The sequence below is a fragment of the Anticarsia gemmatalis genome, chromosome 4 (assembly GCF_050436995.1).
Source record: "Anticarsia gemmatalis isolate Benzon Research Colony breed Stoneville strain chromosome 4, ilAntGemm2 primary, whole genome shotgun sequence".
NCBI classification, from domain to species: domain Eukaryota; kingdom Metazoa; phylum Arthropoda; class Insecta; order Lepidoptera; family Erebidae; genus Anticarsia; species Anticarsia gemmatalis.
In genome coordinates, this window is record NC_134748.1 from 10,292,250 (window position 1) to 10,304,790 (window position 12,541).

At 34.9% G+C, this 12,541-nt stretch overlaps 1 protein-coding gene across 3 annotated transcripts in view; it reads right to left on the reverse strand.

Moving 5' to 3' along the window:
- LOC142972511 (uncharacterized) overlaps window positions 1-12,541 on the reverse strand; it is a 107,782-nt gene that overhangs the window by 60,186 nt on the left and 35,055 nt on the right. For all 3 annotated transcript variants that reach the window (XM_076113712.1, XM_076113715.1, XM_076113714.1), the window contains exon 2: window positions 11,409-11,459. The gene's annotated coding sequence lies outside the window, so the exon portion shown is untranslated. The remainder of the gene's footprint in view (window positions 1-11,408; window positions 11,460-12,541) is intronic.

Below are 12,541 nucleotides of genomic sequence, written 5' to 3' on the forward strand. Positions count from 1 at the left end.
ATTAGATAACTTAAACAACTATGAATAGTCCCAGACCTAATTTTTATAAAATGTCGGTGAAACAAAGTCTAACAAAAGAATAAATTAAAAATCGGGACAAAATCAAAACCCGTAATAAAATAAATTATAAAATCATTCAGCAATAATGGTTGTTATTTTCGTATATCTTTACAAAGAGGGATGCCTTCGGGAGGCTTTTGTGTGAACAATGGAAGGCATTATACGAGCCGCCGACAGTGACTCCATCTGTTGACAATGGGCAATCACACCACTCCGGCCCGTCCATACAACAACACGACAACGGACAAATCCTTAGAAATAATACAAATCTAAGGGCTTAGGCTGTTTTTCATGTCTGGGTATTTCTGACCTTTAAAATGTCCTGTCAAAATTATAAATTGTTGAATGAAAAATATGAGACGAAAACAAACAATGCTTTGTCTCAAAATAGAAAGGAGTTGTTTTACTTTGAGTTACAATACTACCTTCTATACGCCTTTACTTTGAATATTTTAGTTTTCTAAGAATATCCTGACTTTTTTAATGATAACGGGTCAAACAGCGGATAACAACTTAGTGATATTAGTCTAAAGATTATTTAAAACGTTGTGTTTGAAAGTATCTTCATACATATATTTCTTGTATCTTGTGTTTTTTATATTTTAAAGTAATTAGTAAGCTATAACTTTCAAAAAAAAGCTCTTAATGACACGTTTCTATAACGAAATTACAGATTATCTTTGTGAAAATACACCTTAAAATTACTACAACAAAAAAGATAGGTGCTAAAAAAACACAGTATCATCAATTTGATAGCATTCGCCCACTTCCCTACAAAACGATATTAAATAGATATTTTATAGCAACCTTACGAAACAGACCGTAACCGTAATCTTCTAAAAAGCTTTTGAATAAGAAACTTTTATACGAAATAGAAAGAAGTCTTTGTTTCGAAGTCTTTTCAAAATCTAAATTGCTTTTTCATTATTTATAATAGCTGAGTTGTTGGGCGATAGAAAAGATTATGAATGACCTCGTCATGTTGATAGTTATAAATAGACAATAATATGATAAGCTTGAAGATATTTTACTTAAACTCGTGTATCTATCTTATATATAAAAATGAATAGCCAAATTGCCAAGCGCAATACTCAAAAAGAGCTCAAACAATTCGAATTTATGCTTTTGTAAAATTCTCTTCAAGACACGGGGAAGGTATTGAAGAAAAAAAGCAACGAAAATTCGCGAGCTGAGTAGCACGGGTCCACTTGTTACAATTAAAAATGAAATTGTCGGATACAGAGTAAATAAGGCATTAGATCTAGTACTTACAGAAATGATTTCTAATCAGAATGGTGTAAAGCTGGTAAAAAATATCGACATATGCTTGAAACAACCCGTATTGTGTTTATCACTTAACTTACTTTGCTTAGTTTTAATACTCAAAATTAATTAAGCCATCCTCAAGTTACTCCTGTTTACTTTTAAAACAAATGCTACCTTAAAGATTCCCTTTAGGAATATTCAAGTTTTTCCAACATAACTATCCCTTTAAAAAGTTTCAATATAATACAGCCGTCTGCGGTACTGAACAGCAAAATACACTTAGGTCCTACACCTTTTGAAAGAGCCTTTTGTCTGTTCAAACTTGTTAGACTAGGCAAATTATGTACTTAATAGCTAATTACAGCGGTGGAAATAGTTTGAAACCACAGACCTAGAAGCCGACCAGTGAGCTAATTCGACAACGATTTTGCATTGAGATTAAAACAACAAAAATAAATTATTATAAAGATTAGCTACTCACAGAAACTCTGTGCGGCGCGGCGCTGTGGCGTGAGTTTGAGCACCGTTGCTTCAGAGGCACCGCAAACCTACGCCTTGTTTACCGTTCGCAAAGACAAAGTTACCCCACCCTCCTACGTTCCCGCAGAATTGTGGAACCACGATGCATGGATGCGTTATTCCATAAAACTTTCCCACTCGTATATGAATTTACAAACTTCTCTTATTCGAAGTGAGACAATTCGCACGGTTGAATATTAGTTCTGTGTTTTAAACCGTATGTTCATCCAGTGGTTAAATGACGTTCGTAGCAATGAGGAAAAACAAAACTATATCTAATTGTCACTCGTGTCAATAAAAAAGCTTATCAACTTGTCAACTGTCACATGCATGTGTCAGTATTGACACACTCTTATATCATTAGTACCACGATTTCCCGCTAGGGAAATTAATTATCGTCAATATACGCCCTCATTAACAAGGTAACATCACGATTATTAACACCAAAATTGTAATTACGGGCGGCAAGATGTCACCGCTGGTTGTGAATCGAATCTCTGCATGTTGTATGTAATTTGAAATTCCATTAGCCGAGCTTCCGCCTCAGAGCATTTGAATATTTAGTGCCTAATACAGACATAATTACGTGGGGTTGTGTTGAGAATATTATCTACTGTATGAGTAAAAAGTAATCCATTATGTTAAAACTCTCGTCTTCAAGTCTCCTGCAAAATACAATAGACGTATAAAGTCTCATGGTATTCGTCACACAGCGTGGTCTACTATCACGCTCACGAAACAGTAGCTCGATTCTCTACCACTATCGAGTACTATCGACCAGTGACAACCAACTAGCTTACGAAAAATGTTGTATGAAAGTCTGATTCTGCACAGTCGGTACTTTTGAGTATCGAGAATATGACTTTTAAAATGTACTGCAGAAATAGTTTCCACGACGCCCGCTAGAGGCGCTAAGCCGATTGTCATACATACGATGATAAGTAATATTCTTACTTATTTTTTATATAGTATAATAATCAGTACTGAGAACTGTTTAAGAGATAAACATTAAGTTCTGTAGTGGTTTTTTGCGTGGAACATAATAGTCTGTATAAAGATAAACTGCAATAATTACATTAAAAGTTAAGTACATATTTTTATTTCAGTCCCTTTCTTACAACTACAGTAAGTTGTATGCCGCGCGTCGACATTGATGGATCACTATACACTTATCGCGACTGGAAAATTACTTAAAGGTACTGGAACTTCTTAATATTTTTTTTTCCATCGTTACAGTAATTTCAAATTAGTATTCGATTAGAGCGATATTTTGAGACTCTTCCACGACAAAGAAAAAGATTATTTTAAATGATTAAGTATATTGGCCTAATTTTCACCCGGTATCAACTTTTACTAAACAACTTGCAATAAAATAAAATATTTTTGGTAATACACCAAAAATATTTTATTTTATTTAAATAAAAGCCCATTTTAATTTATCCCACGAATGTTCCACTGCCGAGTTTGAGTCTACTCCCGAAAGTAGGCAGTGTTAGGCTTTGAATCCACCTCGCTGGCCAACCAAGTAATGTGTGTATTGGTATAGTCACCGCTGGAACAAGTAACAAGTAACTATACTAATACACACATTACCACTAACAATCAGACAAAAATCCCGGAGTTTTATAACTAAAAAAAAGGAAAGCTGCCAACACCTAACCTAGATTACCAACTACAAAAGTATATCCACATTTCGCGAGAAAAAGAAAAATAGTACAAAAAAACCTAGTTGGCTTTTGTTACACGAATGTCAGTATTGTAGATGCAACAGGTACTGGCTGTAAAGACCAGACACGGTAATGCCTGCAGCTGACAATAGCTAGCCTTTAAACAGATGGCAATGTTTTCTCAGTGTCTATTTTTCCCGCAGCTAAATTAAATAGTTGAGAAATATCGTAGAGGTTTTATGTGCTACGTTTTAATGAATGGTTTACTTAGGATTTAATTTTATAATTTACACTATGAATGTTGTAGACTTTTGTTATATTTCTGAAGTAGGTAAGAATTGTTAGTTGTAACTTAACAGGTTCCCTGTCCCATGAATCATATGTGATTCATGGGACATATTTTGTAACAAGGATTGTACGTTCATGAATCACATATGATCAAATTTAGAGCCAACTTAATGCCCCTTTTTTAAATGGACGTAGCAGGTTAATGCACATTTTTAGTATTGGGACGTATGGAGTACATCCTCCTGATTAGCAAATCAAATAAAACCACAGTGATTTATCAAATTATTTTAACAATTTACTACAAAAAAAGAGTGGGACATATACGATAGAAAAAAGTGGATTGTATGGGGACAGGGAACCTGTTATGTTTAGAAATAATCTTTGCAAGCTGACCGGCTTAACCACGTCATATGGGATGTTTTTGTGCGTTTCCATTAATAGTCCTATAAGGAAAACTTTTTTTATACGTCCTAAAAAGCAAACATTATGCAAAAATTAACAACAAGTAACGTACCTAGTTTTTCCCTCATTTTCTTCTGCGTTTGGGAAAAAGAGTCACTACTATGTTTTTAACCTATCTCTATTGGACAAAATGAAGGCCCTTCATTTCCATAAAGTCAAACACCATCCATATTGTCATCATACCAAAATAGAACCATAATTAACTAGGTCATTTACAACATTAACATAAACCGCAATGTACCATTTTCATTCCGTGTCCAGTTACCGAGGCGTCAGTTCGACAATAGCGAGCGAGAGCAATGTAACGCCTGCTTTTCATAATTCACAAATAAAATGTAAAATAGCTCGCAATAACGGTAATAAGAAGGGGAATAATCAGTTCGTGCTGCGTCGTTTTTGTAAGGAAATGCAAAACAAAACGTAAAATGTTTTGAGAATGCCGGAAAAGTGTAAATAAACTTTGTAATTAATTCAGTTAAAGGGTTCACGTATTAAAAACATGACTTTTTGTTTTTGTTCCCAGACACAACTTTTTTTAAATTTTACAAAACGTTTTACACTAACTGTCCTACTAATAAACGTCGTATATACTCTGACTAGTTATTATATAGCGTCACTTTCAATCAATTTTGAAACTGAATAAAAATACGCAGACGGCACGGTAAAATACTAGACTAAGACTAATCTAGTTTTAATTTATTAGATCAAAATAGTTTCCCCATAAAAATTTAAAACGTTAAACGCACCGCCCCACTTATTCCGAACTCTATCAATACATTTGCAAAACAATTTATCGTCTTCAATGCAACCAATAACGGGTTTAAGACGTGATAGACCAAAATACTCCCCAGTTGATTCGCAGTGGAACTTGTTAAATGCAATTGATCGCGCACGGATCGTTGCGGTTCTAGACGACAGCAGTCTACGACAGACGTACAGCTTATTCTGAATACTATAGTTATATAGTAACTATAGTACAGCCAATCTTAGTCGCAGTGCTAGGATTCAAATCTTATTAATTAGTCGACACCTGTTTCAATATTGTTTTATGCGATGCTGTTTGATTGGTGCGCATCTAGATTGAGTATTGTTCAATCCGATGATCCGAATGTTTATTTAATATAAGTAAGAGAAATTCTACTAGTTACTAGTTGATATATTTCTTTGACTAGAATAAATGCAAGTCGGCCGTAGACGGTTACTATTTAAGATATCGGTTTTGTTTTTCGCATAAAAATGATATTAAAAACAAATTCACGTCTGGCAACACTACAGCGGCAAATCTGGCCTCAACATCCACTATAAATAAAGCAATTGGAACGAAAGCGAACATTGAATATTACGAGCTTGTTCCACAAAGAAAATTTCTGGCCACGTTCCTGGTACCAATTAAATATAATGACTAATTAGAGCGAGCGGAACTGGCCGAAGTGCGACGAAGATTGCCGAAGAAATTGTGAGATCACGTAATGCCTTGACGACGAGCCAACTCATCAATACTCATTTGACTTGCAAATACCAATAGTGTTCGATTCGATAACGAGGGTTCTTTCTCAGAGTCACGGGTAGCAACAGGTGACAGCCCCTCATTTTTCAAGCATCTCATCGTTATTGTGACCTGAAAACCACAAACTAGCAAGACGCGAGCCGTAAAGGGGCTATTTTCATTCAAATAAACTCACAACAGGCTTTTCTCGTGAATATTAAGACATTATTCGTGCGTTCAAGTGTTTCTTAGTAACTCAAAGGGTTAAACCCCTTAAGCCGCCATTAAAATACCACAACTAGTTATGGGATAACGTTCTCATTCATACTACGGTGCGCGAAAGCTTAGAGTTCTCAAACAATAGTAATAGAAGCTTTGTATTTTCACATTTCCTCATAGTTCTGGTAAATAAAGAGAACAATAGCGATGAAAAACTATATACTTTTTGGTTCTCAGTACTTTCTCTATAGGAAATATTCATACTTATAATAAAATCGTTTCTAAATAGTTTACGATTAAACTTCATATTTAAGAAGTTCATATATAAACTTATATGAGATTGGACTCAACGCTTAGTGCTTATTATGCTGTGCTTTACAATCCATAATAGCATCTAATAGTATGTACCGGACACATATTTTTAATTACTTAGACCCCGAACGTGTTTGAACGATATTCCAGCATCGTAACGAACATTATTTAAAAACTCCATTGGCCAACCAGAAAATACGGAGCCCAATTAATAAAAGCGCTCGATATTTACAGATATGTCTGTTTGAAAGATATTTTATTTTTATTTTTCCGTCCATCTAGGTTTTGAATAGATACAAGAGCCACAAATAGTTTAACAAAACCAACTGCATAATTCCATTTATCGCTGAGCAATTCATTTGTCAGTACAAAGCAGGACAAAAGGTGAACAGAACCATTGAAGTTTTATGCAACAATTAAGTTCGTTGGGACCGACTACAAAAAGGCTTACTGAGTGAATGCACGATGAAAAAGCATGCACAATCCCACTTGTCGCAGTAACGAGCCGTTGTCGAGTTCCTATTATTACTACAACCGAGTTTTGTTCAATGAGACTCGAAATTTCGACCAAGTGTGTACAATGCCTCTTTCGTGAGTTCATGTATCTACAATGTTAGTGAGTGATGCTCAATTTGTTGGCCGTCTAACTTTGAACTGCTTCGTAAACGACGAGTATGTCCACTTAGATGATATAATTGCTTTATCAAATTAATTGTTAACCGACTTTGAAAATGGAGGAGTAGTTTTATTTAAATAGTTAGCAGGAGTGTTCGACGCATAAGTGTAATCCGACATTTTGCTAATGTGCATCGAACTCTAAGTTACTATTAATACCCTGTAGCCACTATCTGTATTAAAGTATCTGCTACATATTTAATGTCTACGGCTAGGCAAAATAGGCTACGCCTTTTAGCAAATGCCTTAATGTATATTATGTGATATACTAATATCTGTTCAATACGATTTAAAATATTATTTTGCTGGCTTTTTCCTTTCGCCTTCTTAATCGAACTTCCTTTTGTCAATTCCTACTTTTAAAATTAAAATAGCGAACGTTCGCACGCTGGTTTAAAACGGGAATAATATGAATGGAAAAATCCCATTGGTTCAGAAATGGTAATGGACAGCACCTCGATCTTTTTCATTATCTGTATTATTGTCAATACCTTTAGCCAAAAAAGGCATAATGTGTTAATTCAAATGCATTTTATAGTAGCTGAATATATATCTGCATCCTGTAATAAGTTCATTGTTTGTTGGTAATTTTGATATCTATAAAAAATATAAACGTAATTGGAAATTTCTTTGTCATTGGCATGTAATCTGGTCACCCATCCACTGACCAACCAAACTGATAGGATTCAACAAACGATTTACGTAAAAGTCATATTTCAGTCCGGAGTTAATAAACTTCGCTTGTACAGACAGAATTTGATAGAGATGAAATGTGTGAATTTTCAGACACAAATGGGAACGTTCAATGATTAACTACGAAATTTAAACTGCGCTTCACAACACATTGGAACTCAGAAAACTTTTATTTAAATATCGCTATAATTTCGTACTGCAGGTGATGTTTTACAATATATAAAAGTTTACAGTGAAAAATGGTATGCTTGAATGTTTTATAACTTTGATGTATGCAGTTACTGCGAGATCCGTTTACAGTCATAGGCATAACATATTTATTTTAAATCTTAGCATAGGCGAGTGGATACTTCCTGTTTCCGGAAAGTTGTTCAAACAAAATAGTTTAAAAAAAACACCATTGTAGCATTCGAACTTAATGAAACCTAGTAGAAATACACTATATTCGGGTCATTATAAACGTGAGAACTACGTCATGTCATTTCTTCGGACGCTCTCGTTCACATATTATTGTGCATTGTCACATTCCTATGATTCTTCGAATTATGACTTAGTTCGCGCGTTTGTGATGGCCCGAGTCTAAATAATGTTTGTTCCGTGTTCAAGCTTAATACACCTCAAAAAAAGGTATAGTGTGGTCCATCATAATAGCACTCTTATAAAATATTACGATAATAATATTTTTCCGAAAGGTTTTTTAAGTTCGGTAAATACCGTTGAACAAAACACCGATAATAGGGTATGAACCCGCTATGGGGTAAAGGTACGTGTATTATCGAACCCTTACACTTCGGTGGCGTTATACAATGTTAATGCGAAAGGGTGAGCCGATCATCGGGAACCAAGTGCCAAAATATATTGAATATTAATTACATTTTTATGTGATAGGGTGTGAAATGGAGTATTGCGAAATTGGCTATGAAATAACGTTTAATACTTCATTTTAATGGTATTTCTAACGCGTTCGCGAACAGTTTAACTAACTCTATCCCAGACACTACTTTATGTCCGGTTTCTGAGGGACATTTAGCGGTAGTTTATCTATCCAAACTGTCATATTCATTTGAGGTTAAACGCTATTGAATAGTTACAACAAAAATCGGGGATAAGTTAGATGTTACAGGTTACACGTTCAGAAATCAAGATGTATGTAGTGTGTTTGGTAAAAGCCACAAAGTAAAAGTTACTTTGTTAAATTCTATTGTTAAAATTGTTATAAATAAACGTGAATCTGTGTGATGTTGTATGTTTTTCATATATATTTTAAATCCTTCAGTGGTTAAGTAACGGGTTGTGACTTAATAAAGCACATAGATATAATTTATAATATAGATTAAAATTACACATGGATGGTAGCTAAAAAATATTATTTCAGTTTTTTAATGTTCTCCTTGCGAATGTCAAACAAAATTCTTAGTAAAAAAAAACGTATACTATTACTTGTACAGCAATTAAAAATTATTATTAAAGACCAAAAGATATTATATTACTCGGATGAGAATATTATTTGATCAAACAGGATAATGTCATGACATTTTACATTTAATTTTAGTAAAGTAAATGTCATCGTTGTAAAGGTCATTCACATCAACCATGAGGGATGGTACTGAGTAACGACTGGCATGAAATGATACTAACCCTTAATTATTCGGTATAATTACAGTAAAAAGATAAGGTAGTATTAAAAAGGTCGTATGTGGGTCATGCATTTTGTAAGGAAGTGTACAAATTAGACACATTGTTTATTTACTATTATGTGTTCATTATTATGAGTGTTATTATGAGTTTACCTACTATAAATATTTAGCTTTACAAGTCTTAGCAAATAAAGTATTTCGTAAATAACCGTCCATACCTAGTTACTAAAATAATGTGAAATTTTGATTTATTTTTCGGTCCATTTAATAACCATTCTAGATGATTTTAATAAATTATTAAAAATCCTGCAATCACATAAACCATTTAAATTTAGACCAGGAATTTAGAAAAAATCACTGAAAGACGGGTTTTTGTGTACAAATCTTTAAGCATTCCTCGCTCTAAAGAACACTTAACTAAACTATAAATTCGACCGTAGCTATCTGACTACATTAAGGTTTAAGGTAACATCCTGTTTGATTTTCCCAGTTCGTAGTGACGAGGGATTCCATGGAACCTCTACATTCACCTCACCTGACACACGTATACGAATGGCGGCTTTGCGTGATTTACGAGCACAGAGACGCCACGGTGGGTAAACATCGACCACTTGTTACGGAGATCAACCTTTGGTAGGGTTGCTTAACCCAGGCGCTAATATACTGGAGGACGACTTCCTACTATTAGGTATTGCCTATCGACAACCGGCTAGCTAAGGTACGCTTTATTGGCAAAAACTATTTAAAATGTCAGACGCGCTGATGTCTGCAAAAAATCGTGCTACGTATTTATATAAAATTCTGGATAAGATAGATCTTTTGATACTGAAAGTCACTCAAATGTGCTTGCGGCTAGTCTAAAATTATGTTTATTTTGTGTCCGGAACTTGGCGTCTTAATACAAATGTCTGCCCGATGTGCCTTAAGTCCAACACACTTGGTTGCCTTATCAATCTCGTTCATAAATATTACCGTTAAACACCGCTAAACAAACTACACGTTTTATATAAGATCGAAAACTTCAAGCAAAGATAACAAACTATAAATAGATTTTCATTTATCTAAAAATATTTTTGGACTCACGAAAAACGATCTTCTTCCTACACACACTCATTGATGATATCAGCTTTCATAAAACAGAATTATGTATATTCCGAAACGTGAAAAGAAAACCAGCATCTTGGCACACTTGCACAATTCCCATACCTTCTAAGCCTTCCCGAGAAACAAAGAACCGTCAACCAGAAGATTAGAACACGACAAAATCACATAAACCTTAGATAATACCTGGCTTTTATTACAACCGGGTACATAATACCGGTGGGAGATACATACAATGAAATATTACTCCTCGCCGTTACTTAATCACGTCTCGGAGGATCAATGATTCTGTGCGAATGTTGGGAGGGACCTCAAATACCTTTTGTATTCAGGTACGTTTATCTTTATGCTTTACGACGGTTATGTTCGGTAAGATTGATAGTTTCGGTTTCGGGTTGCGGCTACCTCGTCTGGGTTTGATCAACAGGTTCACTGCTAAGAGAGATATACTGCTGATGTTTCTACTCTAACCTCCTATCGTATGTTCAGCCAAAAGACAAATAGTATCACCTAGAATGCATGACCAATTTTGACGACTCTACCAACGCCGCCTCTTAGACTGAAATAATGGGTGTACATTTCAAAGCAAACTGATTTAACTTTCCCCCCACGATGTACGGTAACATAGCACCCGACCGCACTTAACACAGCCGGTAATAAAAAATATTTCACCCATAGTACCGGCGCCGCATCCCAATTTGCCTTAATGCGAGTGTCCGCTGAATATTCATCATTATTATTTTCAGAATTATCTTGCATTATCTCCCCGCACACAAATTTTCATTTTGCGGTCCACAGTCGTTTGTTGGACAGCCACAATTTTGCTATCTACGTTAAAGGAAGATATAAACTCGACATCGTTTACCGCGTTCTCGAATTGTCACAAAATATCTTTATTTGAAACTGAATATTTTGACATAACACCGGGAAAGCTCTTTGTTTCCGCAGTCTCCCGGACTTATTATAACGGACTCAAGGCACGCATTCGGCTAATTTTTTAACACAAAATTTTTGGGGGCTTACCTATTATATCTTCGGTGTTTTATGGGCCTCTCGCCGCCCTTGTTCCGGCTCCTGGAAAAATAAATTCAATTAGGACTTTCTTCGTACATTTTTTTAAATAAGGTATGATACAACTTTTTTCCTTAACCTCCCCTTTGATAACCCTCCCTGATCAATGAACTGGACTGACATGTGCGGCTATAGTTAGTACAAGGACTCATCTGCCATGACGTACAATGTTTATGTAATATCAATTTTGTTATTAAATCACGTCGAAAATTCACTTGTTCAGTGAAAGTAATGGAGTCTTTTGTAAATATTCAGCAAATTACATTTTGTGATTGAAAACAATCTAGATTTTCCAAATCAACGAGTTTTGAGAGACGTAATTTGTAGTGGTATGAACTAAAATATGTTTTCATATAGACACACGTTGTCTTCGTCGCAACACAATTTGGACAGACAGCAATTTGCCGCGCGCTTGATATGAATTTTTAAATCGTCTCTGTCTCAAGTACAAGGGTTTGTCTTGCCCATGACAAAAGGAAAGATAGAAAACTATATAGCAAAACAGGCATGCAATTATACTAAATAATATATGTTTACCAATGTTTACCACTACATTTCTTGCTAGACAAAACTATAAAAATACGTGGTTTCATTCAGAAACAAATTAAAAAACCTTAATAGTAGAGGGTATGGAATTTATCAGTACTTATGTTTTGTATTTTAAAACCGGTTATTTTATCATATTAGTTATTTTATTAACTTAAGATAAATATTTGAATCCACGCCTCTAGCGACGAATTTCTTTAACCACAAACACACCCCGTGTAAAGTCGTCTCTTATAAACATGTATTCACCCTCTCTGTTTAATTAAAAGTAGTAGTTGCCCCGTGGTTTCGCTTGAGAGTAACATCCGCGTCCCGGCGGTGCTGTACAAATGGACTAAGGCATTAATTAACTAACGGGTAATGTCATCCTTCGCACACACTTCCGTCTACTGTAATAAGGTTTACATATCGTATGACTAGCGACACGCCCCGGCTTCGCTCAGCCAACCTTTAAAAAAAATTCACTAAAACGTTTTGAAAATCACTCTATATACTAATGATAGCCGCATGATTTGTTGAGTAAATTTAAATGTTAACGC